Raw genomic sequence first — 27,381 nt, forward strand, 5'->3', positions numbered from 1 at the left:
GAAGAAGAGCCTGGGAAGGGCACTTAAAAAAATTTTTAAAAGAAAAAAGTTCTATATTATTTCCCTCTCACGCCCCTTTGCTTCAGATTATTCTCAGGCGCTGCATAGATGAAGTGCATTGCAGGATATTCCTGCTTTTTTATTTATTATTATTATTATTCCCTTTTTTTGCCCTTGTTGTTTGATTGTTGTCATAGTTGTTGGATAGGACAGAGAGAAATGGGGGGGGGTGTGGGTGGTGGCGCACCTGGTTGAGCACATGTATTACAATGCGCAAGGACCCAGGTTCGAGCCCCCGGTCCCCACCTGCAGTGGGAAAGTTTTACAAGTGGTGAAGCAGAGCTGCAGGTGTCTCTCTGTCTCTATCACCCCCCTCCCTCTTGATTTCTGGTTGTCTCTATCCAATAAATAAAGATAATAATAAATAAATAAAATTTAAAAACTGTTAAAAAAAGAAATGGAGAGAGGAGGGGAAGACAGAGAAGGGGAGAGAAAGACAGACACCTGCAGACCTGCTTCACCGCCTGTGAAGCGACTCCCCTGCAGGTGGGGAGCTGGGGGCTTCAACCAGGATCCTTACTCAGATCCCTGTGCTTTGTGCCACCTGTGCTTAACCTGCTTGCACTACCGCCTGACTCCCATATTCATGGTTTTTAAAGGAAAGGAGCCGAATGTCAAGACCGCCCCTCCCCCCAGATAGAGGGAGGTAGAGAGAGGGGGGGAAAGGGGCTGGGTGGTGGCACATGTTACAATGTGCAAGGACCCAGATTCAAGCCCCAGGTCCCTACATGCAGAGGGAAAGCTTTGCGAGTATTGAAGCAAGGCTACAGATGTTTCTCTGTCTCCTTCTCTATCATCCTCTTCTTTTTTTAAAAAGAGAGAGAGCGAGTGGAGAGAGAGAGAGAGAGAGAGAGAGAGAGAGGAAGAGAGAGAGAAGAAACAGAACCGAAACTTCTTTCAGTGCAGTGGGGATAAGGCTTGAACCTGGGTCACTTAACTTCAACATAAGATGTTTATCTTGTTGCCTTCAAGTGAAAGAATAGCATAGTTCGTTTTCATAATGTCCCTCCAGAACATATGCTGAGAAAAGAGACTGAGCTGGTGGGGGAGATAGCATAATGGTTATGAAAGAGACTGTCATGCCTGAGGTTATGAAGTCCCAGGTTCAATCCCTTGCACCACCATAAGCCAGAGCTGAGCAGTGCTCCGGTAGAAAAAAGAAAGACAGACAGAAAAGAAAAGAGACTGAGCAATCCAAGAGGTGGCACAGTGAATAAAGCATTGGACTCTCAAGTATGAGGTCGTGAGTTCAATCCCTGGCTTCACACGTGCCAGAGTGATTCTCTTTATCTCTTTCTCAGAAGTAAATCTGGAAGCGAGCAAGCAAGCAATGAGACTGAAGAGATAAACAGCACTATCAACTATTATATCATTAATACTATTAATATTAACTATTAGTGTTGCTTGCCTCTAGGTGGTAATTGCAAATTATCTTAATTTTATTTTTTTCTTTTCAGCAGTTGCTCCAAGAAAAAAGTAAAACTTTTGATTAAAAAGATTAAGTGGTCTGGGAGGTGACGCAGTGGATAAAGTGTTGGACTCTCAAGCATGAGGTCCTGAGTTCAATCCCTGGCAGCACATGTACCGGAGTGATGTCTGGTTCTTTCTCTCTCTCTCTCTCTCTCTCTCTCTCTCTCTCTCTCTCCTCCTATCCCTCTCGTTAATAAATAAATAAAATATATTTGAAAGAAAGAAACCATAAAAGTTACTTTATTAACAAAGAACATTAAGTTGAGAGAAAAGGACAGAATTGGGAGTTGGGCGGTGACGCACGCGCGGGTTAAGTGCATGTAGCGCAAAGCGCAAGGACCGGTGTAAGGATCCCGGTTTGAGCCCCCGACTCTGCTTTACAGGCGGTGAAGCAGGTCTGCAGGTGTCTGTCTTTCTCTCCCTTCTCTGCCCTCCCCTCCTCTCTCCATTTCTCTTTGTCCTACCCTACAACGAAGACAGACAACCATAATAACTACAAAAATAAAACAAGGGCAACAAAAAGTTAATAAATAAATAAATAAATATTTTTTAAAAAGAACAATTTCAAACTTGGGTGCGCAGAACAAAGCCTTATAGGAAATAGGTCAAAGTGTTGATAATGAGACTTTTAAAAAAAACTATTTTTATTATTTATTTATTTTCCCTTTTGTTGTCCTTGTTGTTTTTTATTGTTGTAGTTATTATTGTCCTTGCGCTTTGTGCCACGTGTGCTTAACCCGCCGTGCTACCGCCGGACTCCCGATGATGAGACTTTTTACAGCTGTATGTGTTTTCAGCCAAAGCGTGTATTATTTGCCTAATTAGGAAAAAATGGTATTTGGAGAGAGGACTTTTATCAGAATAGTACTAGTCCTTCCTTCAAGCATTACGTAACACACTTTTTAAAAACCGTTTTAGTATTGAGGGGTTAATGCTTTTACACTTGAGTACAATTTCATGATGCACCAGGCCCCCAAAGTCTCTTCCGCCTCTCCTCCCCCCCCTTCACCAAAGTCCTTTGCTTTGGTGCAATACAGCAATATAGCAGCAGGGTCGGGGAAGTAAAAGTTGATATATTAAAGCATTGAAACTGATGTTTTTCACTGAAGACCAAATGGGCAGGGCACTAAGCCTCTTTTTTTTTTCTTTTTTCTTTTTGCCTCTAGGGTTATTTCTGGGGCTTGGTGCACCAGGAATCCACTGCTCCTGGAGGCCTTTTTTTTTTTTTTTTTTCTTTTGTCACCCTGGTTGTTTTACGATTGTTGTGGTTATTATTATCATTGTTATTAATGTCGTTGTTGTTTGACAGGACAGAGAGAAATGGAGAGAGGAGAGGAAGACAGAGAGGGGGAGAGAAAGACAGACACCTGCAGACCTGCTTCACCACTTGTGAAGCGACTCCCCTGCAGGTGGGGAGCCGGGGGATTGATCGGGAACCTTGAGCCAGTCCATTGGCGCTTTGAGCCACTTGTGTTTAACCCACTGCGCTACCGCCCTACCCGACCCCCTCAGCCTCTTTTTATACCAGAGCACCACTCAGCTCTGCCTGATGGTAGGCAGGGTGGGGGGAGGGGGGACACTAAGCTTGGGGTCTGGGAGTCTCAAGTATGAGAGTCTTTTTGTCTGCTTGCATAACCATTATACTACCTCCATCACCCCTTTCTCTCTCTACACCTCCTGGAGGCCTTTTTTTCTCTCTCTTTACCTCCCCCATTTTCTCTCGTTAATAAATTAATCTTTAGACACACACACACACACACACACACACACACACACACACACACACACACACACACACACACGTAGGCTTCAGCCTGAGTGATGGGTGCTCCTTCCAGGGAACCTCAGAGGGTCTGTATGGAAAGGCAGGCAGCCCTGCAGGTGCCTAATTGGGCGCTGAGTTCTGGGGGCTGGGTGAGGCAGCTTTTTTCCTAGTGCCACCCCTCCAAGCACAGGAGAGAAAGTACAGCTGGCATGTACATTGGCAAAGGAGTATAATGTCTCACTGTGACTTGAATGTAACTGCAGTTACAGAATAGTACACCTGTTTATTTTATTTTATTTTTTTACCAGAACACTGTTCAGTTCTAGCTTATGGTGGTGGGAGGGGCAGGAATTGAATCTGGGATGTTGGAGCCTCAGGCATGAGAGTCTGTTTGCATAACCATTATGCTATCTACCCTCCACCTCACCTGTTTATTTTACACATCACATTCTTGAAGTCTGGTGTCTCTCTCTTTCATATTATTTGAGAGAAGGAGGAAGAAGAGCCAGAACATCATTCTGGCCTACGTGATGCAGAGGACTGAACCCAGGACCTCATGTTCCAGAGTCCAGGGCTTAATCTACCGCATCACCTCCCAGGGAGGGAGGTGTTGACTTTTCTGAACCTGGTTTTGCTGTAGAGCAAGGGAGATGTGTGTCCTTGTGGATCAGTGGGCATGAAGCCCAGCCAGTCTATCTTGGCGTTACTCTCGATCGCACCCTGTCATTTCACGAACATCTCATAAAAACTGCAGCAAAGGTGGGCGCGAGGAATAACATCATTGCAAGACTGGCTAGCTCCTCATGGGGCACGAGCGCTTCCACACTACGATCATCATCTCTGGCACTATGCTATTCCACTGCAGAATACTGTGCCCCAGGATGGTTCCGTAGCCCCCATGTCCACTTGGTCGATTCCAAATTATATTCCTCCATGAGGATCATTTCTGGAACCATCCATTCCACCCCGGTTCCATGGCTGCCAGTTCTTAGCAACATCGCCCCGCCAGATACTCGTCGGGATGCGGCATCATCTAAGTTCATTTCCCACGTCTACGCTCGACCGGACATGCCAATATACGCAGATATCTTCGCCCACCCTGTCCAACGCTTGACGTCTCGTCACCCAATCTGGTCCCCTACGCCTACACTGAACTTCTCTGTTCCAGACTCTTGGAAACAGAGTTGGCAGTCAGCTGAGGTCAAGAACAAACACCTCATCACAGACCCCTGCAAGCGTCAACCCGGCTTTGACCTAGCACGTTATGATTGGGCCCTCCTCAATCGCTATCGAACAGGCCATGGCCGGTGCGCCGCTATGTTCCATCGCTGGGGAGCCAGAGACGACCCGAACTGCCCCTGCGGCTCCAGACAGACTATGACCCACATAGTCAATGACTGTCACCTCTCCAGATTCAGAGGAGGTCTCGAAACTTGACATCAGGCTCAACCTGACGCTGTTGACTGGCTACGGAAGAAGGGCAAACGCTAGAAGAAGTGGGAGAGACCTTGGGTACATACATAGGACCCTCTATGTTTATTTTTGTGAGACAGAGAGAGACACCAGGGCACCACCAGGATCTGTTCTGGTACAAGCAGTGTCTGGAATCGAACCCAAGACCTTATGCATTCAAGTCCTGTGCTCTACCGCTGAGCTATCTGCTCCACTGACCTTCCTATTTCTTCTTTCCCTTAGTAGCCTCTCAGGACTGTTTGCTTCCTGTATGCAAACCCCGCTTGCCAATATCTCACCTTTGGAGCCCCCCCCCCCCCGTAGTTGAACAAATCATTGTTGTGGCTAAGGGGTTTGGTTCCTGCTTCTTATCAGTCTACTTTGAGGTGCTCCTGACCTCCCCAACACAACCTCTTATTGTACCTGTCTTTCAGGAGTCTGGCCGTCAACAAATGCCAGATTGTTCTCCCTCCTGGGCTTCCTGGTTTGCTATCAGTTTGAAGCTGCTGATATTAACAGTGTATGTTCAGCACAGCACTGACAAAAAAAAAAAAAAAAAAAAAGCCAGAAAACCACAGGAAAGATGAGCTGTTCTAGAAGCTTTGCGTCTCAGCCAAGCAGACAAAATCCTTTGAACTGACACACTGCCATGAAACATAGGAGGGTCCTGAAAGAGTTGGAGCTGTCCCCTGCCTTTCGTCTGAGAAGCTTCTGGTGACATTCCTCCTCCCTGAAAGTTGGGGGTGGGGTGGGGTGTATCACTGAATATGTGTGTGTGTGTGTTTCCTCTGTATTTATTTATTTGAATGAAAGGGAGATACAGAGAGAATGAGAGAGAGACCAGTCAGATCACTACTCAGCTCTGGCTGCTGGTGGTGCTGGAGTTCATTTTTTTAAAATTAATTATATTTATTTTTCCCTTTTGTTCCCCTTGTTGTTTTTTATTGTTGTTGTTATTGATGTCATCACTGTTGGATAGGACAGAGAGAAATGGAGAGGGGAGGGGAAGACAGAGAGGGGGAGAGAAAGACAGACACCTGCAGAGCTGCTTCACCGCTTGTGAAGCGACTCCCCTGCAGGTGGGGAACCGGGTGCTTGAACCGGGATCCTTTTGTTGGTCCTTGTGCTTAACCCGCCGCGCTACCGCCCGACTCCCTTTTCCTCCCATTTTATTGCATAGGACAGAGAGAAATGGAGAGAGGAGGGGAAGACAGAGAGGGGGAGAGAAAGACAGACACCTGCAGAGCTGCTTCACCGCTTGTGAAGCAACCCTCTGCAGGTGGGGAGTGACCCAGATCTTTGTGTGGGTCCTTGCACTTAGTATTACTATATGCACTTAACTGGGTGCACCACTGCCTGGCCCCCCCACATGTCACTTTCTTTCTCTCCTTCTCCCTCCCCTCCCCTCCCCTCAGTAAACAGTGCCTTGACCGGGGCGTAGGATCACATGGTTGTGCACTGTCCATAAGTCAGGGACATGCATATTGGTGTGAGTGAGGAAAAAGAATCATCAACACACATGCTAGCAGCAAATTCAGTAAGTGCTCAGTTGGCTAATGGAGGGACAACGAATGGAGTCTTGAAGTAGAGACATGGTAGAAGTTGACTTCACAGAAGATATGGAAGATATGGAAGAGCGAGGTTGAGAGTAGAGTGGTTCTGCAAATGTCTCTGATGCCTGAGGCTCTGAGGGTTCATGTTCAACCCCCAGCACCATCATAAGCCAAAGCTGAGCAGGGCTCTGGTAAAAAGGAGAGGCGGAGGCAATTTGGAGTCCTGAGAGTCATGGAGGATGAGTGGGATTTTGGGGGTGGGGTAGGGGGCGAGGGGGGTGTCTCAGCGTGATGCTTTCTGGGAGATGTACAAAGCCACACACTGCCTCCTGTTAAGAGGTTAGAACAATGGGGAGAACTGAGCGTTCTCCTGCCCTCAGAAACATATTTTCCAGGAGAGCTGGATTGCGAGATGGTTGCCAGTTGCCAGCCATCAATGACTAGCCCTTTCAGATTCACTCTTAGGGGAAAATAGCAGTCTTTTCAAGTGTCAGAAGGACACAGCCTTTCCTGGAGCTCGGCCAGCTTTGAGTTAATTGCACATGTGAAACTGTGAAAGCTTAACATAAACATGGGGCCAGAGGGCTCCGGAGAGAAAGTGCCACCACTCATAAGGATAACACTGGGTCTATTTGATTATTTCTGAGTGTGTGTTAAGGAGATGCGCTTAGAGAAAGAAACAAGGGAGGTGGGGTAGATAGCATAATGGTTATGCAAAGAGATTGTCATGCCCGAGGCTCCGAAGAAGTCCCAGGTTCAATCCCCCTGCACCACCATAAGCCAGAACTGAGCAGTGTTTCTGGTGTTTCTCTCTGTGTCTTTCTCTCTCTGCATCTCTCTCAAAAATAAAATGCTTAAAAAAATAATAAAAGAAGAGAAGAAAAACTTACTGTTGAATGTAAAACAGTACTTCCCCAATAAAGAAAAAAAAAAAGAAAAGAAAAGGAAACAGTAAAAAGAATCAACGGGGGAATTTATTTAGGAATACGACACCCCTCCCCAAAGCTTGAGGGGGAGTGGCATGTTTCAAGTAAAGGAGAGAGGAGGGTAGGGGAAGGGGAGGGAAATGAAGGGAAGGGAAGGGAAGGGAAGGGAAGGGAAGGGAAGGGAAGGGAAGGGAAGGGAAGGGAAGGGGAGGGGAGGGGAGGGGAAGGAAGGGGAGGGAAGGGAAGGCGAGCGGAGGGGAGGGAAGGGAAGAGGCACTCAGTTTAGAATGGTTAGCAGGTCGGGGATCCATCAGTACTCTCTCTGAAGACTCAGAGCTCAAACTTGAGGTCAGAAGGAAAGTTGGGACCTGTGGGACCTGTTTCAAATTCTTTCAGGAGAACCCACTGTTAAAGAATCACAGAAAACACCCAGTCTGTTGCAGATTCCAGGGGAGGAAGACACTTGAACTCTGAGATGCATGTCTTTGCAGGAGCTTAGGTGGTGGTGGGGGTGGTTCTTGGGTTCTAGAACAGTGCGCCACATACATTCAGGTTTGCTTCTGAGAAGGGGGATGAGTGGCCCGGAAACAGGTGTGATGGTGATTTAGTAGTCACTGGATAGCTTTCTTGAATTTTGTACTGTGTGGATGTTACCTAATCAAAAATGAATCTTTGTGTAAGAATTTAACAGAGTCCTAAGTATTGCTCCCCCCCCCCCCAATCTCACACTGTGAGAAACATACTCTTCTTATTCTTCAAGGACTCTGCAGGGGCTTTGGAGGGGGCAATGGCAGTTAGTTACGACTTTGAGGCTAGAGCAAGAAGAGCCTTAAGCCAATGTTATTCTAGAATCCCAGATTCCTGCCAACTTTGTGGCACAATCTGGCAGGATAAAACCCAGAGAAACACAAATCAATTAGCAGCCAGTGATCTCATTCAGCTCAGAGTAGGATATACTCATTAAGAATACTTAATGGAAAGGTCTCTGTTAGCCAAAACTCTGCCCTTTCCAAGACAACAAAAGATGTAAAGGCAGGAATCCAATGTAATTCACTAATAAGCTCCTTCAATGGACTGAGCCTCTGCTAGGAGTAGAATCTGACTGCTTCTTGACTCCAAGGAACTGTTGCCTGCTAGAGGCGATGAAAACACCTGTGTGCACAGGGCAGCATAGCAATGGAAGCGGGAGCTTTGCCAAACAGTGTTCAGTGGGGAAACAGTGGGTGATGTAACCCATGGAGAGTCCATGCATGGGGGGCCGGGCGGGAATGCACCAGGTTAAGCACACGCAGAATGAGGGCTAGGACCCATGCAAGGATCCCAGTTGGAGCTTCTGACTGCCCACCTGCAGAAGGGTCACTTTGCAAGCGGTGAAGCAGGTCTGCAGGTGTCTCACTCTCTTCCTCTTTATCTCCTCTTCCTCTCTCAATTTCTCTCTGTCCTAGCTAATAAAATGGAAAGAATGGCTTCCTGTGGATATGTAATGCCAGCACCAAGCCCCTGGATAACCCTGGAGGCAAAGAGAGAGAGAGCAAGATCAAGAGGGAGAGGGAAAGGAAAAGAGAAAGAGAGAGAGACAGAGAGAGAGAGAGATGGAGTCAATGCATGGATCTCCTATGAGAGGATGAATGAGTGGAAGTTGGCTCAAACTCCCCAAGCTAGTTTTTCTACTGGTTTTCACTTCTAAACTTCAGCTGATGTGGGAAATTAGAATGTGGTGTGGTAGACAAAAAAGAAGAGGGAGTCGAGTGGTGGCGCAGTGGGTTAAGCGCACGTGGTGTGAAGCCCAAGGGCCGGTGTAAGGATCCCCGTTGGAGCCCCTGGCTCCCCACCTGCAGGGGAGTCGCTTCACAAGTGGTGAAGCAGGTCTGCAGGTGTCTGTCTTTCTCTCCCCCTCTTTGTCTTCCCCTCTTCTCTCCATTTCTCTCTGTCTTATCTAACAATGATGACATCAACAACAACAACAATAATAACTACAACAATAAAACAAGGACAACAAAAGGGAATAAATAGATAAATAAATAAATATTTTAAAAAAAAGGAAAAAAGAAGACAGAAGGACTGGGGAGATAGCATAATGGTTCTACAAAACACATTGATCCCTGAGGCTCCAAAATCCAGGTTCAGTCCCCAATACCACTATAAGCCAGAGCTGAGCAGTGCTCTGGTTTCTCTGTATCTCTCTCTCTGCATCTGGCTCACAAAAAAATACAATAAAATATATCTTAAAAAGAAGAAAGAAAAGAAAAACTATGACTGCTACTTTCCATAGCTGGGAAAATTCTTATTCCTAACATTGTTTATTAAAGTAGCATTCTAGTGGATATTAAACTGCTAATATCTAGATGTAATCTTACTTGCTTGTTATCAAAAGTGTACAGTAAATCTTCTAGACGATGCCTTTGAAGAACTCGTCATGCTAACATTCACTAAGCTCTCAATAGTGAAGCGCTATGCTAAGTGCTTTATATGAACGATCCTACTCCATTCTCACAGCAGCCCCACAGGGTAGGAGAGGACAGAAGCAGAAGAGTGTGACAATAGACTCGGTCACTAACTGCCCCGCCTTAAGCAAAGAAATAACCCTTCTAAAGTGCAATTTTCCCCACCTGAAAAAACTGGAATGCTTTTATTGTATGTACTTGTAGACAGAATTGGGAATACGAGCCCACCACAGTACACGTTCACTCAAGGGTCGCTGCTGTCAACAGGACTGGGGAACACCCGAAAACCTCAAGTCCTTGTGTTACGAAGGCTCTCCAGGCACTTTGCATTTGTGTGAAGGGTTCCTCTCAGAAGTGCACGGAGTCTGATCTCTCCCTATGTCTAGGGCACACCGGAATAATTAATATTAGTGGAATGAATGAATGAATGAATGAACGGACAGCCGAAAGCAAGGTCAGTCTCAGTGAATTAAAACCTTCAGAAGGGGCGGACTTTCATAAAACAAAACGCCATAGATCCTGTTAAGCTACGAAGCTGGCAGGTGAGCATCGGGACACCCGCGGCCCGGCCTCGCAGGTGCGAGCTTAGAGGAGACAGTGCACGGGCGAGCCCCGCTGAAGCCACAGCCCCGCAGACCGGCGCGGCCAGGCGCCCGCCGCAGCCCCGGCTCCCGGGACCAGCGCCCAGCCCCCGCCCCGCCCCGCCCCCTCTTCCGGGTTTTCCCTGCGCCCCGCCCCTCCCGCGTCACGTGACGGGGGCGGGCCGCGGGCCGCAGCCCTGATTGGCCGCTCCGCAGAGCGCCTCGCGATTGGCCCGCGGCCGGCGGGCCCCCGCCTCCCTCCTCCTCCTCGCCGCGGCCCACGTGAGGGGGGCGAGTCACGCGATTTCCGGGAACCCGTCAGGAAGGACATAAACAAAACAAACCCCAGGCAGCATGGAAAGGGGCTGCGGGCCCTGCAGCCCGGCCGGCCCCCGCCCCTGAGGCGGCTCCGCACGCCAGGTGAGCGCCGCCGCCCGCTGCCCGGAGCCCGCCGGCACCGGGGCTGAGGGGCGAGCTGGCCGGGGGGCGGGGGCGGTACGCCGGCCTAGGAGGCGGCGAGCCGGGGATCGGGCCGAGCGGGCGCGGGGCGGGGGAAGGGGCCGGGCCGGGGGCGCGCGGGACGCCGGCTGCCTCCTGCTGGCCGCGGGGCCCCGGCTCCACCCCTCCGTCCCGGGACGGTTATATAAAAGCGCGGGGCGGCGGTGGAGCGCTCCGGGCGCGGGTGGCAGGCCCGGACCCGCCAGCGCTGCCCTTCAGCCCCAGGCAGCGGCTGCCGGCAGCCGGCCTGTCAGAGACGCGAGCGGGTGGGAGGGGCCGGCAGCGGGCGGGGAGGCGAGGCTGGCGGGGGAGGAGAGCCGAGAGGGGCGTGTGAGGCCGGGCCGGGGCCGCGAAAGTCGGAGCGGGGGTCGGCGGGAGCGCGCGGAGGCGCGGGCCAGGGTGCGGGGCCCGTGGCCGCGGTGTCCCGGGGGTGACCCGCTCCTCCTTCCCGTCCCGTCCCCGCCCCGGCGGCGGGCGGCGGGCGGCGGGCGGCGGGCGGCGGGCGGGCGGCGGGCGGCGGGGCCTCCCTCCCGGGGTTTGTTTATATGTCCTCTCACAGCAGCTTGAGGCGCCGGGGGGCGGGGCCCCGGGCGCGGACTGGCAGGCCGCGGCGCCCAATGGGAAGGGCGGGCGGAGGCGGTCCCGCCAATGGCCGTCGGGGGGCGGGGCCTCGGGGCTCCCCATTGGTAGGTTGTGGCGGGGGTGGGCCGGCCGGGGCGGCCATGTTAGATGGGAGGGGACGGGTGGCGGGGGGTCACCGCGAGGGGCGGAGCCAGGGCGGAGGGCGCGGGAGCCGGGCCGGGGGCGTTCCGGGTGACCCGGGGCGAGGCCGAGCGCACCGGGGAGCAGCTCTGGGGAGCCCGACCTCCGCCCCAGAGGAGGCGGGGAAGTGCCGAGGGCGGTCCAGGCGCCCCCGGGCGTGATTCCTGGGACTCGATGGAGCTCAGCCTCGGGATTCTCCCTCTGTCGGCCCTCCGCTTCCCGACCCAGCCTCCCCACCCCTGTCACTGCCATCCTCTGACCCAAGCAAGCAAAAACCTTTCTGCTGTTGCTGTTCCCCGAGCCGACTGACTTGAACCTTAAGAGGAGGTACTTGGATACTTACACTTAGTGTTCTGAATTTCTGCACCAGGCCTCAGATAGAGGAGGAAGTTCTGCTGTTTTGGGTTTAGCACAGAGGAAAAAGCTGGAGCAGAAAAGCGGAGAAAGTTAAGGTGCTGGGCGGGGTTCCCAGTTCTCACTGGGGTTCCCTTCTAAATACCAGGCCTTTGGGCTTGCTGTGGTCTCCACGTCAACTAGTAGCTCATTTAAATCAGCTTCTAAAAAAAAAAAAAAAAAAAGCCTTGAGGAAATTATTTAGGTTTTGAAGTTTTTTTTTTTTTTTTTTTTTTAGCATAGGGACCGGCTTTATATTTATTTATTTTCCCTTTTTGTTGCCCTTGTTTTTCATTGTTGTTGTTATTGATGTCGTGGCTGTTGGATAGGACAGAGAGAAATGGAGAGAGGAAGGGAAGACAGGGAGGAGAGAAAGACAGACACCTGCAGACCTGCTTCACCGCCTGTGCAGTGACCCCCCTGAAGGCGGGGAGCCCGGGGCTCGAACCGGGATCCTTCCGCCGGTCCTTGTGCTTTGCGCCACGTGCGCTCCCGCCCGACCCCCGAAGATGCTTTTTGTTTGTTTGTTTGTTTGTTTGTCTTTCGAATACCCTGCAGGTGAGAAATAGGTCCAAGATATGACTGATTTCTTTTTTTCAAAACCAGCAAATGAGTCTTCTGTTGTACATCTTGTGATCTGTCGTAAACTGATTGTCACTTGATCAATTGATTTTAAAATATTCTTTCGTATTTCATTTCCTCTTGATCCAAAATAGCCAGGAGAAACACTGAAGTCTGGGGGGAGGGGCAATGAGTGATTAGAAGTTTCGCTTTAAGCGTGTCGTGATTGTTTTGACATCCTCCGTCCTTATGAAATGCTTAGGATGGCCTCAGTTTATAGCCTGTGAGAGCATTTGCTGTTGTCAAGGGTACCAGGCTCTCCGCGGATCTCCCTTTCAGCACTTAGGGGTAGGAACATGCTGAAATAAGTCATGCAAGGGCTTTTAAAGAGTTTTTTTTTTTAAAGATTGTGTTTTTTAAAAGATTGTGGTTTTTTTTGGCATTTGCTTTCCCTTGTATTGTGTTAACTGGAAGAAAGTAGTAATTAGTAAACAAATGCTTTAGTGACGTCTATATTAATTTGACATACTCAACTCACAGTTCTGTTAAGAATATAGTTAGTAGACTTCAGTTCTTACATATAACTTTTATAGCAAATAAAAATATTACCTGGCGTGTTTTACTATTTCATAGTTTGGTTATTGTTGTGTTTCTTTCTTTCTTTTTTAATTTTCCTCAGGCTTATCTCTGGGGCTCGGTGCGGGCACTATGAAGCCACTGCTCCTAGCTGGAGCCATTTTTTCCATTTTACTGGATAGGGGAAGATGGGGAGGGAGAGGAGCCGGGTGGTGTCAAGCGGTGGTGCACCTGGTTGAGCACGTGTTACAATGTGCAATGACCTGGGTTTGAGTCCCCAGTCCCCACCTGCAGGGGGAAGCTTTGATAGTGTTGAAGCAGTTCTGCAGGCGTCTCTCTTTCTCCCTATCTCCGAGCCCTACCATCTCTGGATGTCTCTACCCAATAAATAAATATTCAAAAAAAAAAAAAAGAATTAAAAAAAGAGAGGAGGGTGAGAGAAAGAGACACCTGCAGACCTGTTTCACTGCTTGTAAAGTGTGGAGAGGGGGCTGGAACCCACTTCTTTGTGCATAGTACTGTGTGTGCTTAATTGGGTGCACCACCGCCCACCCCTCAAAATATTTATTTATTTAATATATTTCAGTAGAGGCAGAGAGGAATTGAGAGGTAGTGGGGAGACAGAGACCTTCAACCCTGCTTCACCACTTGAGAAACTTCCCTCTGCAGGTGGGGGCCAGGGGATTGAACCCAGGTCACTGAATTGTAGCATGTGTGCTCAACCAGATGCTCCACCACCTGGCCCCTAACATTTTGTTTATTTTAATGAGAGATAGAGCAAGAAAGCGAGTGAGAGCAGGCCACTGCTCAGCTCTGGGTTATGATGGTGCTGGGAATTAAACCTGGCACCTCCAGAGACTCATAACCATTATGCTGTTTCCTCAGCTCACTGCATTGTTTTCGAATCTTTAGCCTTTTACGATGCCCAAATAGGTCATAAAAAAAAGTATAGTTCAATTTAAAATACAGCTGAAACTGCTTCACTGATCACCTGACTCTTCATCATCCCGTTCATTGATAGACTTACTTCACACTGCTTGCTGAATCTAGCTTTCTCTGATTCTAAGAAGCACACAGAAATCCAATAGGATTTACCTAGGTATGGTCCTTTTGTATGACCGAGCTGTGGGATTTCTAAACTAGCAAGCGCGGAAGGAGCTAAGTGCACCCAGGAGGAGAGGTGTGGAATGCCCCTAGTCGCTTCCCAGTTCTGTTTATTGTGGCAGGTGAAACCAGTTTTTCCGAAGACTTGGACCTTTTGCAAAGAGTCTGTGGGTCTGTTGTTTGTGGGTTCTTGATGCCCACGTAAGGAACACATTTTGGATTGTCAGCAAAGTCATGACACATCGTTGCATAGAAAAGTAGAAAAATACACTATGACTTTTCTGACAACCCACTATGACTCCTGGTGGTACTGAGCTTAATACAAGTGTCATTGAATCTATCAGTTTGAAGGTGGAGTCTATTAATGTAGCAGTTTTATTTTTTAAAAAGATTAAGTGAACACAATTTACTATTTGTTTTTACAGTTTGGTTTTCAGTCATGATTGGCCATTATATGATTTGGAATGAATCAGCAGAGACTTGTTTCCATGTGGGTTTGTGCTTGGATGTATTCAGGAAGGATTCTGAGTCTCTCACCATATCAGAGTTCATCTGAAAAGCTGTTAGGCTAGGCATGAATTGATTACATCATTGCTTCTCAGATAGGGATCAATACAGTTTTTGTTGTTGGCACCAGGGCTTCACTACTTTTTTTTTTTTTCATAGATAGAAAGACTGAGTGAGGGGAAGAGAAGCCACAATACTGAGTCTTCTTCCAGTGCCGTGTGTGTGTGTGTATGTGGGGGGGGTTGGGCTTGAACTGGGGTTACGCACACATCAACGTCAAAGCAGACACATTACCCAGGTGAGCTATCTTGCCTACCTCAGATCATGCTTTTTCTGTACAGGGACAAAAAATAAATATTTAGGCTTTTTCAGCCATATAATCACTGTTACTTGCAACCCCCCTGTAAATTGTAACATGAAAACAGTCACAGAAAATACATTGGCGTGGTCCGGGAGGTGGCGCAGTGGATAAAGCGCTTGACTCTCAAGCGTGAGGTCCTGAGTTCAAGCCCTGGCAGCACATGTACCAGAGTGATGTCTGGTTCTTTCTCTCTCTCCTCCTATCTTTCTCATCAATCAATAAATAAAATCTTAAAAAAAGAAAGGCAATGCATCTGAACTGTTGTTTATTAAACTACTTATAAAGGGAGGACGGCGGTAGCACAGCGGGTTAAGCGCCGGTGGCACAAAGCACAAGGGACCATCATAATGATCCCGGTTCGAGCTCCCGGCTCCTCACCTGCAAAGGGGTCACTTCACAGGCTGTGAAGCAGGTCTGCAGGTGTCTGTCTTTCTCTCTCCCTCTCTGTCTCCCCTCCTCTCTCCATTTCTCTTGTTCTATCCAACAACAATGACATTAATAGCAACAACAATAATAACTACAATAAAACAAGGGCAACAAACACGGAATAAATAAATATTAAAAAAACTATTTCCAAAAACTAGCTGTGGTAAAGACGACAGCAAAGTGTCATTTAGTCTTCAGTACTCAGATTTGGCAAAATATGTTAACACTCTGTAGGTAATCTTCAAGCAGAATCCACGTATTTCCTATCTTTAAAGATTTTAAAAATAAAGAGCACATAACTCCACGGTATTTTTTTTTTTATCTTTATTTCACTTACAAGTGTGTTTTCTGGAAGAAATAAAGCAAATGGTATATCAGACCTGTTTATTTTAGAGATGTGTTTTGGTCAGAAAAAAACTTCACTTTTTGTTGTTATTATTTTTACCAGAGCACTGCTTATGGTGGTGCTGGGAGTTGAACCTGGGGCCTTGGAGCCTCAGGCAGGAGAGAGTTTTATGCTGTCTTCCCCTATCCACTTTGGGATATCTAAGAAACTTGTGTTTTTAAGGGTATGGATCAGTTGAGGTTTAATAGTATGTTTACTATAGAATTCCTACAGAACTGGAAGGCTGTTTCAAATGATGTCAGTCAAATGAATAGTCAAAACACTTAGCTGTTTTTTTTTTTTTTTTAAGATGTCTTTTATTTACTACATATAAGTGTCTCACGTGGTCCAGGATGTGGCACAGTGGAGAAAGCATTGGATTCTCAACCATGAGGTCCTTAGTTCAATCCCCAGCAGCACATGTACCAGAGTGATGTCTGGTTCTTTCTCTCTCTCTGCTTACCTTTCTCATGAAAACATAAATTCTTAAAAAAAAAAAAAAAAGAGTCTCACACTGTGCCAGGGATCGAACTTCAGCCCTTTAAACCCTGTGCTCTAGCAGTTGAGCCACCTCTCCAGCTGCCACACTTAGCTCTTACTCCCAGTTATGCTACTCAGTTGACTTTGTGCTGTTGCCTGAGAGGCTTGTGGAATTACCTCATAGGGTACACTGTTTTCTCCTATAGGCTCCGAAAGCTACAGGTTGCCTCCCCTCTCCTTCCTTAGAAAATGTCAAGTGGTGCTAAGTGCCATCTCCTAAAAATGCACAGGCAGAGGGGCTGGACGGTGGGTGATGCACCCGGTTGAGTGTGCAAGGACCTGGGTTCAAGCCCCCAATCCCCACCTGCAGCGAGGAAGCTTCACAAGCGGTGAAGCAGGAGTCTCTTTCTTCCTCTGCCTCCTCCTTCCCTCTCAATTTCTGTCTCTCTCCAAGAGAAATAAATATACAAAAATATATTTAAGAAACAATAAAATCATAACGGCAGATGCTTAGCTTCTTCGTAGGTGGGTATCGCTTTGCTTTGATCAGTTCTGTTGATTTGAACTGATTTGATTTCCTGTGAAGTCCCGAAGTTTAGAAAGAATGTATTGCTCTCGATATTCACATGGGCAGAAATCTAGTTTCTAGTGCTGCTAAGCCTCCTGACTGGCTAGGCAAGTAGGTGGCTCAGTTGACTTATTTGTAGTAGCAGGGATCACCTGTACTGTCTGTTTCCCAAGCCGGTAGGGTTTTGCATTTTCGAGCTCACGTTTGACTACGCTAGTACCCTGGCTGCTTGGAGCCAGCTCTGCAGTCTGGGTTTGGTTTTCTCTCTTTCAGTTTCATTGCTCCTCAGTTTCATTAGCAGTTGCCCCACTCTGCGGAATTTCTCAATCCATAGACTGGTAAACCCCTAGAGGTCAGAATCTGTTTCCTCTCTCCCCGCTGCCTCCCACACGTGTCTGACACCTTTTAGTACTTAAACTATTTAAATAGATGAATGAATTTCTGGTTTTTCTGGGAGACAGTAAAGTCTACCATTTAATAGGGATGTTGGACTCTGCTTTTTTGGTGAGAGAAGAATTTTAATCATCTGCTCACCAAAAGCCTTCATTTATTTTATGAGAGTTTATAGAACTGTTTTGATTGTCTTTTTAAAAAAATCCCTTGAAATCTTTCATTAATTTGTTTTCTGATACACTACATAATTAGGCTTGTTGAATTTATTTCTAGCTGCCAAGAAAGAAGTGCTTTGTTTTTTGGATTTATCTTTAGAGCTGTTACATTTGTCTCTGGGTGTCTGGCAGATGTGAAGGGAAGCTCAATTTCTTTGTTGTTGTTACTGCTCCGGTCTACTTCTTTCCCCTCTTGATAGAGACAGAGGAAGAGGGGAAAATCCCACAGCACCGTAGCTCCCCCAGTAGGTGAGGTTTGGGCTTAGACCTGGCCCTCTCCAGGAGAGCTATCCTGACAGCCCAGAACACCTTATTTCTTTTATTTTTTTACTTATTAAAAGGAAATACTGACAAAACCATAGGATAAGAGGGTTACAACTCCACACAGTTCCCACCACCAGAACTCCATATCCCATCCCCTCCCCTGATAGCTTTCCTATTCTTTATCCCTCTGGGAGCATGGACCCAGGGTCATTGTGGGATGCAAAAGGTGGAAGGTCTGGCTTCTGTAATTGCTTCCCCTCTGACCATGGGCGTTGACAGGTAGATCCATACTCCCATACTCTCTCTCTTTCCCTAGTGGGGCAGGGCTCTGGGGAAGGGGAGCTCCAGGACACACTGGTGGGGTCGTCTGTCTAGGGAAGTCTGGTCAGCATCATGCTGGCATCCAGAACCTGGTGGCTGAAAAGAGAGTGAACATACAAAGCCAAACAAATTGTTGACCAGTCATGGACCTAAAGAGCACCTTATTTCTTAGATGACTGGGATAATTGTCCATCTGTATGGAGAACTGAGGGGCCCCTTGGGGGGCACTATAAAATCATTTTGTCTTCGTCCAGCAGAAGGGAGGGCTATTGTTCTGGAAAGTTTGGTGCAGGAGGCCTGAGTGATACTTTGTGCCTTCGCAGGCTATTCTCCAGTTCATGACCAGTATCTGCGTCGGAAGTCTCTTCCCTAAACAGCTTTCCAAGCTGTTTCGCTTCCTACAAATTCCCAGCAACTCTGGTCTTAGTGACTCGCTGGCCTTTTAACATCGCAACCACTTGTACATCTTTTCTCACAAGTAATGTTTCACCGATTTAGCTTTTGACTGTTGTTGACTTTGACAGTTTTCTGTGAAAGCATCTGGAGCTTGCTGCCGCCTTGTCCTCGGTTTTCTTTCTTTTTTTTACAAATATTTAATACACACACACACACACGTATATATATGTAGAGAGAGAGAGAGGCAGAGAGAAATTGAGAGGAAGGGGAGATAGAGACAGAGACAGACACCTGCAGCTCTGCTTTACCACTTGGAAAGCTTCCCCCATGTAGGTGGGGACCAGGGCCTTGAACCTGGGTCCTTGCACATTGTAATGTGCATGCTTAACCAGGTGCAACACTGCCTGGCTTCTTCAGTTTTCTTCATACTCTTGTATACTAATTCTCTTCAGTATATATATATTTTCTCTCTCTCTCTCTCTCTCTTTTTTTTTTTTTTTTTTTTTGCCAAAGCACTGCTTAGCTCTGGTTTATGGTGGTCCTGAGGATTGAACCTGGGACCTCAGAGCCTCAGGCATGGAAGTCTTTTGCAGAACCAATGTGAGGTCTCCCCAGTCTTGTTTATTTATTTTGCACTGAGGCTTCATACCTATGTGAGTTCACTGTTCCTGGCAGACACCCCCCCTTCAATCTCATGTAGAAACATTGGGGGAAAGCGTAGAAAGAAGGGAAGTTACCAGGGCACTGCCCGAAGCGTTCCCTGTGCAAGGTGCTCCCGTGTGGTGCTAGGGCTCAACCCAGGTCTTCAAGCCTGAGGAATATGCACTTTACTTGGCGAGCTATCTCCTAGCTCCCTTCTTTTCATTCTTCAATTTGAAAAAAATGTATTCACTTATTAACAAGAGAGTGAGAGAGTGGCCCAGTATCACTGTAGCACAAGCAATGCCAAGGGTGGTACTGGGGACCCCAGATGTGCATATCCTGTGCTCTAGCTCTGGGTCCCTCCACCCCCCAGGTGGTGCTGCCCCCACCCTCACTGCTACACGCCAGTCCTGATGGAATTTGCCTTCTTCTCTGTTATGTTGGTCTTTCGCTGGGAAATGCAAGACACTGCAAAAATAGAGCTTAAAAATAAAGTCCTTTATGGTTTGTGGAGGGGCTGAGTGTGGAAAAGGTGGGCTCTTCTCCCAAAGATTCAGTGTAGAATGCTTTAAAACAGAGCTGGGGGTCAGGGGAAATAGCATAATGTTTATGCAAAGAGACTCATGCCTGAGGCTCCAAAGTCTCAGGTTCAATACCCCACAGCACCTTAAGCCAGAGCTGAGCAGTGCTCTGGTAAAAAAAAAAAAAAAAATAAAAAATGCTGGGGAGTAGCTTGACTTATACCTCTCAGCATCTGTATGTCTGAGAACCCAGCAGTCTCCAGCACTCCAAGCACTGCCTCATGAAATAAAAGACACCTTAAAAAACACGAATGCCTCAGCAAACAAACAAACAACAGCAAGGCATTAGACACCCTACCTGTGGTGGTTAGAGTGAGACAGACTTAATTTTTGAGACTGCTTTTTAGTAAGAATGTTTGTTCTTGCTGTTGAACCTGCTACGATAGTTGTCCACAGGTTAGTGGAGGCGATAGCGATCACAGCTCAGCATTGTAATATGTAGAACAAAATGTTCCGAAAATACGAAGCAGCAGCTGTCCACCCTGTCGGGGAGAGCTGGAAAGATTTCACAGAAAAGGTGGCATTTGAACTGAGTTCTGAAGAGCAGTGAAGGAAGCATTCCAGTTCAACCAGTGAGGTAGAAAAAGACGGAGTGGTCACGTGGCGTGGGTGGGTGAACAGGTTCCTGGGAAGGGGACGGAAGGGGAGATGGGGGACCATTTTGTGAGACGAAGAACAAAGCTGTTTCCCCCCCCTCCCCTTGTCCTGGAATTCTCCAGGGTCTGCTCTGCAGTGTAAGGTCCCCCGTCTTCTTTCTACAGCTCAGACTTAGGGTTGGTTCATCTTTTTTTGGCTAGTTTCTTAGATTGATTTATTTTAGGGAGAGTGGAGGAGAGAGAACCAGGGCACATGTGATGCTGGGGATTGAACTTGGGGCCTCATGCTGGAGAGTCCAATGCCTTACCTACTGCACCACCTCCCAGGCCACCTGCTGGGTGTTAAGTTTTCTTGTATCTCTCGTCGGAGACTCACTCACACTCTCTTCTCTCTTCTAGTCTGTCAGTACTGAGGGCAGCTTTGATTCTGACCCATGCGCTCTTCTCCTAGCTCTCATACCTTCCTTTACTCCCTCCCTCCCTCCCTCCCTCCCTCCCTCCCTTCCTTCCTTCCTTCCTTCCCTCCCTCCCTCCTTCCCTCCCTCCCTCCCTCCCTCCCTCCCTCCTTCCTTCCTCCCTCCCTCCCTCCCTCCCTTCCTTCCTTCCTTCCCTCCCTCCTTCCTTCCTTCCTTCCTTCCTTCCTTCCTTCCTTCCTTCCCTCCTTCCTTCCTTCCTTCCTTCCTTCTTTCCTTCTTTCCTTCTTTCTTTCTTTCTTTCTTTCTTTCCCCCTCCCCCTCTTTCTTTCTTCCTTTCCTCCTTTCCTTCCTTTCTTTCTGTCTTTCTCTTCTTCCCTTTCTTTCTCATTTCTTTTCATTCTGCTTGATTTCAAGGTAAAGCCAAAAAAGAAAAAAAAAAAAAAAAAAGAAATCCTTTCGTACTACCTGCTTATTTTGCATATGCACAGCAGTGTATGTCAGAGTTGATTTTCTCTTGGGAAATCTTGGAACTTGGGGGCTGGGGAGACAGCATAATGGTTCTGCAAAAGACTTTCATACCTGAGGCTCTGAGGTTCCAGGTTCAGTTCCCAGCACCACTATAAGCCAGAGCTGAGCAGTGCTCTGGTCTTTCACTGTGTCTTTCTTTCTCGTTGACATAAAATTAAAAAATAATAAAAGTATCATTTAAAAAACTTTGGAGCTTGGAACATCATCAGCTTCTCTTGGGTATCTGTACTTATCTTTTCCTGAGCTTTTCCCACATGGAGCCAGATAAAGATGGTAACATTCTAGCTTTATGCTATTTTTTAATTGTTTTTATTGTCACCCGGATTATCACTGGGCTTGGTGCCAGCACTATGAATTCACCACTCCTGGTGGCCACCTTTTTCATCTTCCTCCCGCCCTCCCTCCCTCCCATCTTTCTTTCTTTTCCTCTTTCTTTTTTTATTGGATGAGACAGAGAGAAATTGATAGGGGAGGAAGAGGGGGAGAAAGATAGACAGCTGCAGACCTGCCTCACTGTTTATGAGGCTTCCCCCTCCCCCCGGCAGGTATGGGGAGCAGGGGCTCCATCCCCAGGTCCTCACTCATGGCAGCGTGTGTGCTCAATAGGGTGCACCATCACCCAGCCTCCTTAGGCTGTTTTCTCAGCTCCTCATTTTAAGACCAGTTTGTGGAGGCGTAAATTCATATGATGTATAATCTGATAGCTACATGGAGTCAGCTAACCATCCTTACAGCGTGAATCACCCAGACAGCCATGATCTGGGACATTCCATCATCACAAACCCTTTCCATGCCTCCCTTCACCCAGCCCCAATCACTCATCTTCCTTTCCCTTCCTTTTCCCCTTCCCCCTCCTGCTTCTGAGAGAGAGAGAGAGAGAGGGAGAGAGGGAGAGAGAGAGAGAGGGAGAGGGAGGGAGGAAGTGAGAGAGGGGAAATGAGAGACCACAGCATCAAAGCTTGCTTAAGTGCACTGGGAGCTGGGCTCAAACCTGGTGGTGAATGCAGCCAGGTAGCTCGCTAGCCAAGGGAGCTATATCACTAGCCTTGATTTACTTCCTGTAATGGTTTTGTCTGTTCTGGAATTTCACATAAATGCAGTTATAAACTGTTGTCTTTTGAGCCTGACTGCTGCTCCGATTCATTCGCGGAGTCTCAAATGTCAGTTGAGTGCCTGTAATTGTATGATTGTGCTACAATTTGTCCGTTTATCAGTGGATGTTCTAGCTTGGCTCCAGCCAGATTCTGGGCTGCTGTAGAGACAGCTGCTGTCAGCATTCGGGCATGGGGTTTAAACCCTTACTTGAACATCTGCCGCCTCTTACTTGGAGGCTGGGCTGAACAGTGACAAAGCTGACACACGGGTTTTTGCTAACTCCGCGGTCTGAATGTCTCTAAGCTTTGATCGTGGTCGGTCTCTGCAGTGGGGCAGGGTGGAGACTGGAGCGCACTGGGGAGCAGGGCCAGTTCACTTCAGGTAACTCAGCCCCAGTGAACTCTCGAGGAACGCGGAAGCATTCAGGCCTGATCGGAGTCGCAGGGAGTTGATAGCAGGATTCAAAAATCCTATGCAAAATTTCTAAATTAAAGAGTGGGAGTTACCATCCACCTTCTGAGATGTACTAAGTGGCATGGCCAGAACCGCCCTTAGGTAGTGGTTGGTGGCTGCAGCCCAGCCTGAGACCTGCACCTGAGGTCTTCGGCCTTATACTAGAGGAGTCAACTGGGAGGAGCCGTGCTGCCCCCGCTTCTGTCTCACCACGACAATAACTTGCTGGTTGTCTGAGCTCCCAAGTTAACAACTGATGGGCTCTTGTGAATAGTTACTTTTCTGTCCTTCGGTTGGAGGGATATGAGAATGCCCAGTGCCTAGGGCTGGTGAAATGGCCCACTTGGACAGTGCTGTGCTTTGCTGTGTGCGTGGCCCAGAGTCCAGCCCCACCCGCTACATTGAGGGAAGCTTCAGTGTTTTGGTCTCTCACTCTCTGCCTCTCTGTCGCTTATCTTAAAACAGAAAAAAAAAATAGCCAATGCCTGTTGGGAACGTGGCATCAGGCCAACTCTCCTCTAGTTCTGTTCAGTGCTCAGCCTCAGCAGCTCAGCTAGCTTGCCTCCTAGGACTTATCCTGAACCTTGTTGAGGCAGATGTTGTATAGATTAAGTGATGTGTGTGTGTGTTTATTAGAGGCTGAGGTGGCGCAGATATAAAGATAAGTTTCATATAATTAGCTGTTCCTCTGAGTTTCCCAGAATCTGTGATGAAGCTGGTACAAATAACTACAAAAGAGATAAATTACGTGCAATTTTCTGAACAGTAAGAGCAATGATCTCTTTACAGAGACCTTCTCCCCTTTTAATTTATCTGCTAGTTCTTCATTGTGTAGAGATGACTAGCTTTCTGAATTTCTCTGTGAATGCAGAGATCCTTTCACTGACTAAACCAGCATTATTGGCATTCATCCTCGTGAAGCTGGAGGCAAGGGTGCTCACTTGCCTGTGCCGCCTCATGGAGGGCCCTCGCTCGCCCTGCTTCATGCGCTTGGCCTTCTGAGAGAAGTCCGCATAGAATTCAGACAGCCTGAGATTCTGAGTTGGAATTTATCTCTTCACAACACTAGCACCCCCAAGAACATTTCAAACCAAGGAAGGAATCTGAGAATAAAAATAGCCTCCACTGAGTGTTTTGTGCCAAGACTAGATATTTTATATATTATCTTGAATTACAATATCGCAGTGAAGTAAGGAGGCATTCTTGTATTTACAAATAAAAGAACGTGGGCTGGGGAGACAAAAAGACCTCCATGGTCTCAGGTTCGATCCCCGGCACTACCATAAGCCGGAGCTGAGCAGTATTCGGGTAAAATAATAATAATAAATGAAAAATAATCAGGATCAGAACGGTTAATACTCATTTGAAAATCAGAACTGTTGATTTAGAGTTTAGAATTTGGTCCTCACAGACAAAGCCTTTCAGGAGTACTAGAGCCGGAGAAGCGGCCAGCCTTGCTCAGTATTGGGAGAGATGACTTCTTCTTCTTCTTCTAGCGTTTGCCCTTCTTCCGTAGCCAGTCAACAGCGTCAGGTGGAGCCTGATGTCAAGTTTCGAGACCTCCTTTGAATCTGGAGAGGTGACAGTCGTTGACTATGTGGGTCACAGTCTGTCTGGAGCCGCAGGGGCAGTTCGGGTCGTCTCTGGCTCCCCAGCGATGGAACATAGCGGTGCACCGGCCGTGGCCTGTTCGATAGTGATTGAGGAGGGCCTGATCATAACGTGCTAGGTCAAAGCTGGGTTGACGCTTGCAGGGGTCTGTGATGAGGTGTTTGTTCTTGACCTCAGCTGACTGCCAGCTCTGTTTCCAAGAGACTGGAACAGAGAAGTTCAGTGTAGGCGTAGGGGACCAGATTGGATGACGAGACGTCAAGCGTTGGACAGGGTGGGCGAAGATATCTGCTTATATTGGCAGGTCCGGTCGAGCGTAGACGTGGGAAATGAACTTAGATGATGCCGCATCCCGACGAATATCTGGCGGGGCGATGTTGCTAAGAACTGGCAGCCATGGAACCGGGGTGGAACGGATGGTTCCAGAAATGATCCTCATGGAGGAATATAATTTGGAATCGACCAAGTGGACATGGGGGCTACGGAACCATACTGGGGCACAGTATTCTGCAGTGGAATAGCATAATGCCAGAGAGGATGATCGTAGTGTGGAAGCGCTCGCGCCCCATGAGGTGCATCTCGTGAGTACCCATTCATTGGGGAAACTGATGATCCTTCCTAGCCGACTGAATCCACATGGATCCCAGTCACTTTCAAAGCCAGCAACAAGAGAGATGACTGCAAAGCCATATCACCAGCTCTTGATAATGTTGTGCCCAGAACTGCCGCTCTGTAACCCCGTGCCAGGGCTGTGCTCACTTCATACAACTGGGAGGAATTGGAACAATTTCTCTAGAATAGCTCCGTATTCATGTTCCTTTCGAAAAATGTCAAGTCTGAGACAGGAAGGAGGAGACCATCAGTTTTCTTTTCTCTTTCTTTCTTTCTTTCTTTCTTTCTTTCTTTCTTTCTTTCTTTCTTTCCTTCTTTCTTTCTTTTTTGCCTCCAGGGTTATCGCTGGGGCTTGGTGCCAGCATCATGAATCCACTGCTTCTGGAGGCCATCTTTCCCATTTTGTTGCCTTTGTTGTGCTTGTTGTTATTATTGTTATTTGTTGTCATAGCTGTTGTCGTTGTTTGATAGGACAGAGAGAAATGGAGAAAGGAGGGGAAGTCAGAGAGGAGGAGAGAAAGACATCTGCAGACCTCCTTCACCGCTTGTGAAACGGTCCCCTGCAGGTGGGGAGCTGGGGGCTTGAACCTGGATCCTTAGGCGGGCCCTTGCGCTTTGTGTCATGTGTGCTTAACCCGCTGTGCTACCGCCCAGCTCCTGACCATCAGTTTTATTTATTTTTTATTATTTTTTAAAGATTTTATTTATTTATTAATGAGAAACATAGGAAGAGAGAGAAAGAACCAGGCATCACCTTGGTACATGTGCTGCCGGGGTTTGAACTCAGGACCTCATGCTTGAGAGTCCGATGCTTTATCCACTGCGCCACCTCCCAGACCACTGACCATCAGTTTTAAAGAAGAGCCCAGCTGCTGGGTAATAGGAGGTGCTCTGTCCGTCGTCCAGGGTGGCTTGTGACATCTAAATCCTGGTAATTTGACTTTGTGACTCCAGTGTCTTCTCGCCCACTCTGCGGCCTCTGATGGCCCCTTACCTTCTGCTACTTGGGAGAGCTCAGCAGGGCAGCTCACATCTTTCTACTGTGGCTGACACACTTGGTTCTCATTACAGACGTGAGGAAACTGGAACATGCGTCAGTGCAGGGTCTGGGTTTCGCGGCTGTGAAGCGCTTTGGTCTGTTGCTCTTGCAGCCCTTCCCTCTGCTGGGCGGCTAGAAGATTACTGAGTGTGGACGGGTGGCTAGAAGATTACTGAGCGTGGATGGGACGGTGGCCCCAGGCTACTCTGCTCCTCCGCTGGGCAGAATGATCGCAGTTCTCTAAGGCTGCCTGAAGGACAAATAACACCCTGCCTAGAAAATTTTAAAATCAGATCTGGAAGATAACTTAAAAAGATTCTTGGGAGTTGGACGGTGGCACAGCGGGTTAAGCGCGGGTGGCGCAAAGCGCAAGGACAGGTGTTGTTGCGGTGGTACTCCTCAGCAACAGACAGGCGTAAGGATCCCAGTTTGAGCCCCTGGCTCCCCACCTACAGGGGAGTCGCTTCACAGGCAGTGAAGCAGGTCTGCAGGTGTCTGTCTTTTTCTCCCCCTCTCCATTTCTCTCTGTCCTATCCAACAACGAAGATACCAATAACTACAACAATAAAATAACAAGGGCAACGGAAGGGAAAGTAAATAAGTATAAAAAATAATAAAAAAGAGATTCTTCTCTGTGGTGCTGATGGTTCAAGACTCCAACAGACTCACTTCTAAGAGCTACATCACAGCACAGGAAAGATGCTCAGTAAAGATCCATCCAAGGACTGATGACTTTATAGTGCCCTGTCTGACTTCTTATCCAGAAGGATCTGTGGTCTTAACAGATTTCCCACTCGTCTGTCCTTCCCCGCCTGCTTGCCGGTGCGTTTGTTTGAGCACTGTCGTGAGGCCTAAGCTAGGACAGGCACTCCCAGAGGTTTTAGTCTAGCAGCAGAGGCGAGGAGTTGGGGAGGAAAAGGATTGCGAGCAAAGGCTTGCGGGGCCAAAGTCTCACTGCTGGGGCAGCTTAGTGGCATGAAGTGGGACTTCCCAAGTCCAGGTAATACTAATGCTGCCTTCAGAGGGGACTTGTGGAAGATGCTGTTGGAAAAATTGCGTCACCGTGTCCGAATATTTGGAACACGATGTTTGGGAGTTGCTGAAAACTTGTGAGCACGGTGTTAAAATTATATGATGGTCTAGGGCAAAAAAAAATTTTTTTTTAATTTTTAAATATTTATTCCCTTTTGTTGTCCTTGTTTTATTGTTGTAGTTATTATTGTTGTTGTTATTGATGTCGTCATTGTTGGTTAGGACAGAGAGAAATGGAGAGAGGAGGGGAAGACGGAGAGGGGGAAAGAAAGGTAGACACCTGCAGACCTGTTTCACCACCTGTGAAGCGACTCC

At 47.8% G+C, this 27,381-nt stretch overlaps 1 protein-coding gene across 2 annotated transcripts in view; it reads left to right on the forward strand.

Annotated features, from left to right (window-relative positions):
* Positions 1-10,551: 10,551 nt before the first annotated feature.
* Positions 10,552-27,381, forward strand: part of CREBRF (CREB3 regulatory factor) — a 72,597-nt gene continuing 55,767 nt past the window's right edge. Inside the window, exon 1 of one of the 2 annotated variants that reach the window (XM_060197170.1) lies at positions 10,552-10,671. The gene's annotated coding sequence lies outside the window, so the exon portion shown is untranslated. Of the gene's footprint in view, positions 10,672-11,798; positions 11,839-27,381 lie in introns of those variants that run through there. The other variant, XM_060197171.1, reaches the window with a different exon arrangement.

Source organism: Erinaceus europaeus, chromosome 9 (assembly GCF_950295315.1).
Source record: "Erinaceus europaeus chromosome 9, mEriEur2.1, whole genome shotgun sequence".
In the NCBI taxonomy this organism is placed as follows: Eukaryota; Metazoa; Chordata; class Mammalia; order Eulipotyphla; family Erinaceidae; genus Erinaceus; species Erinaceus europaeus.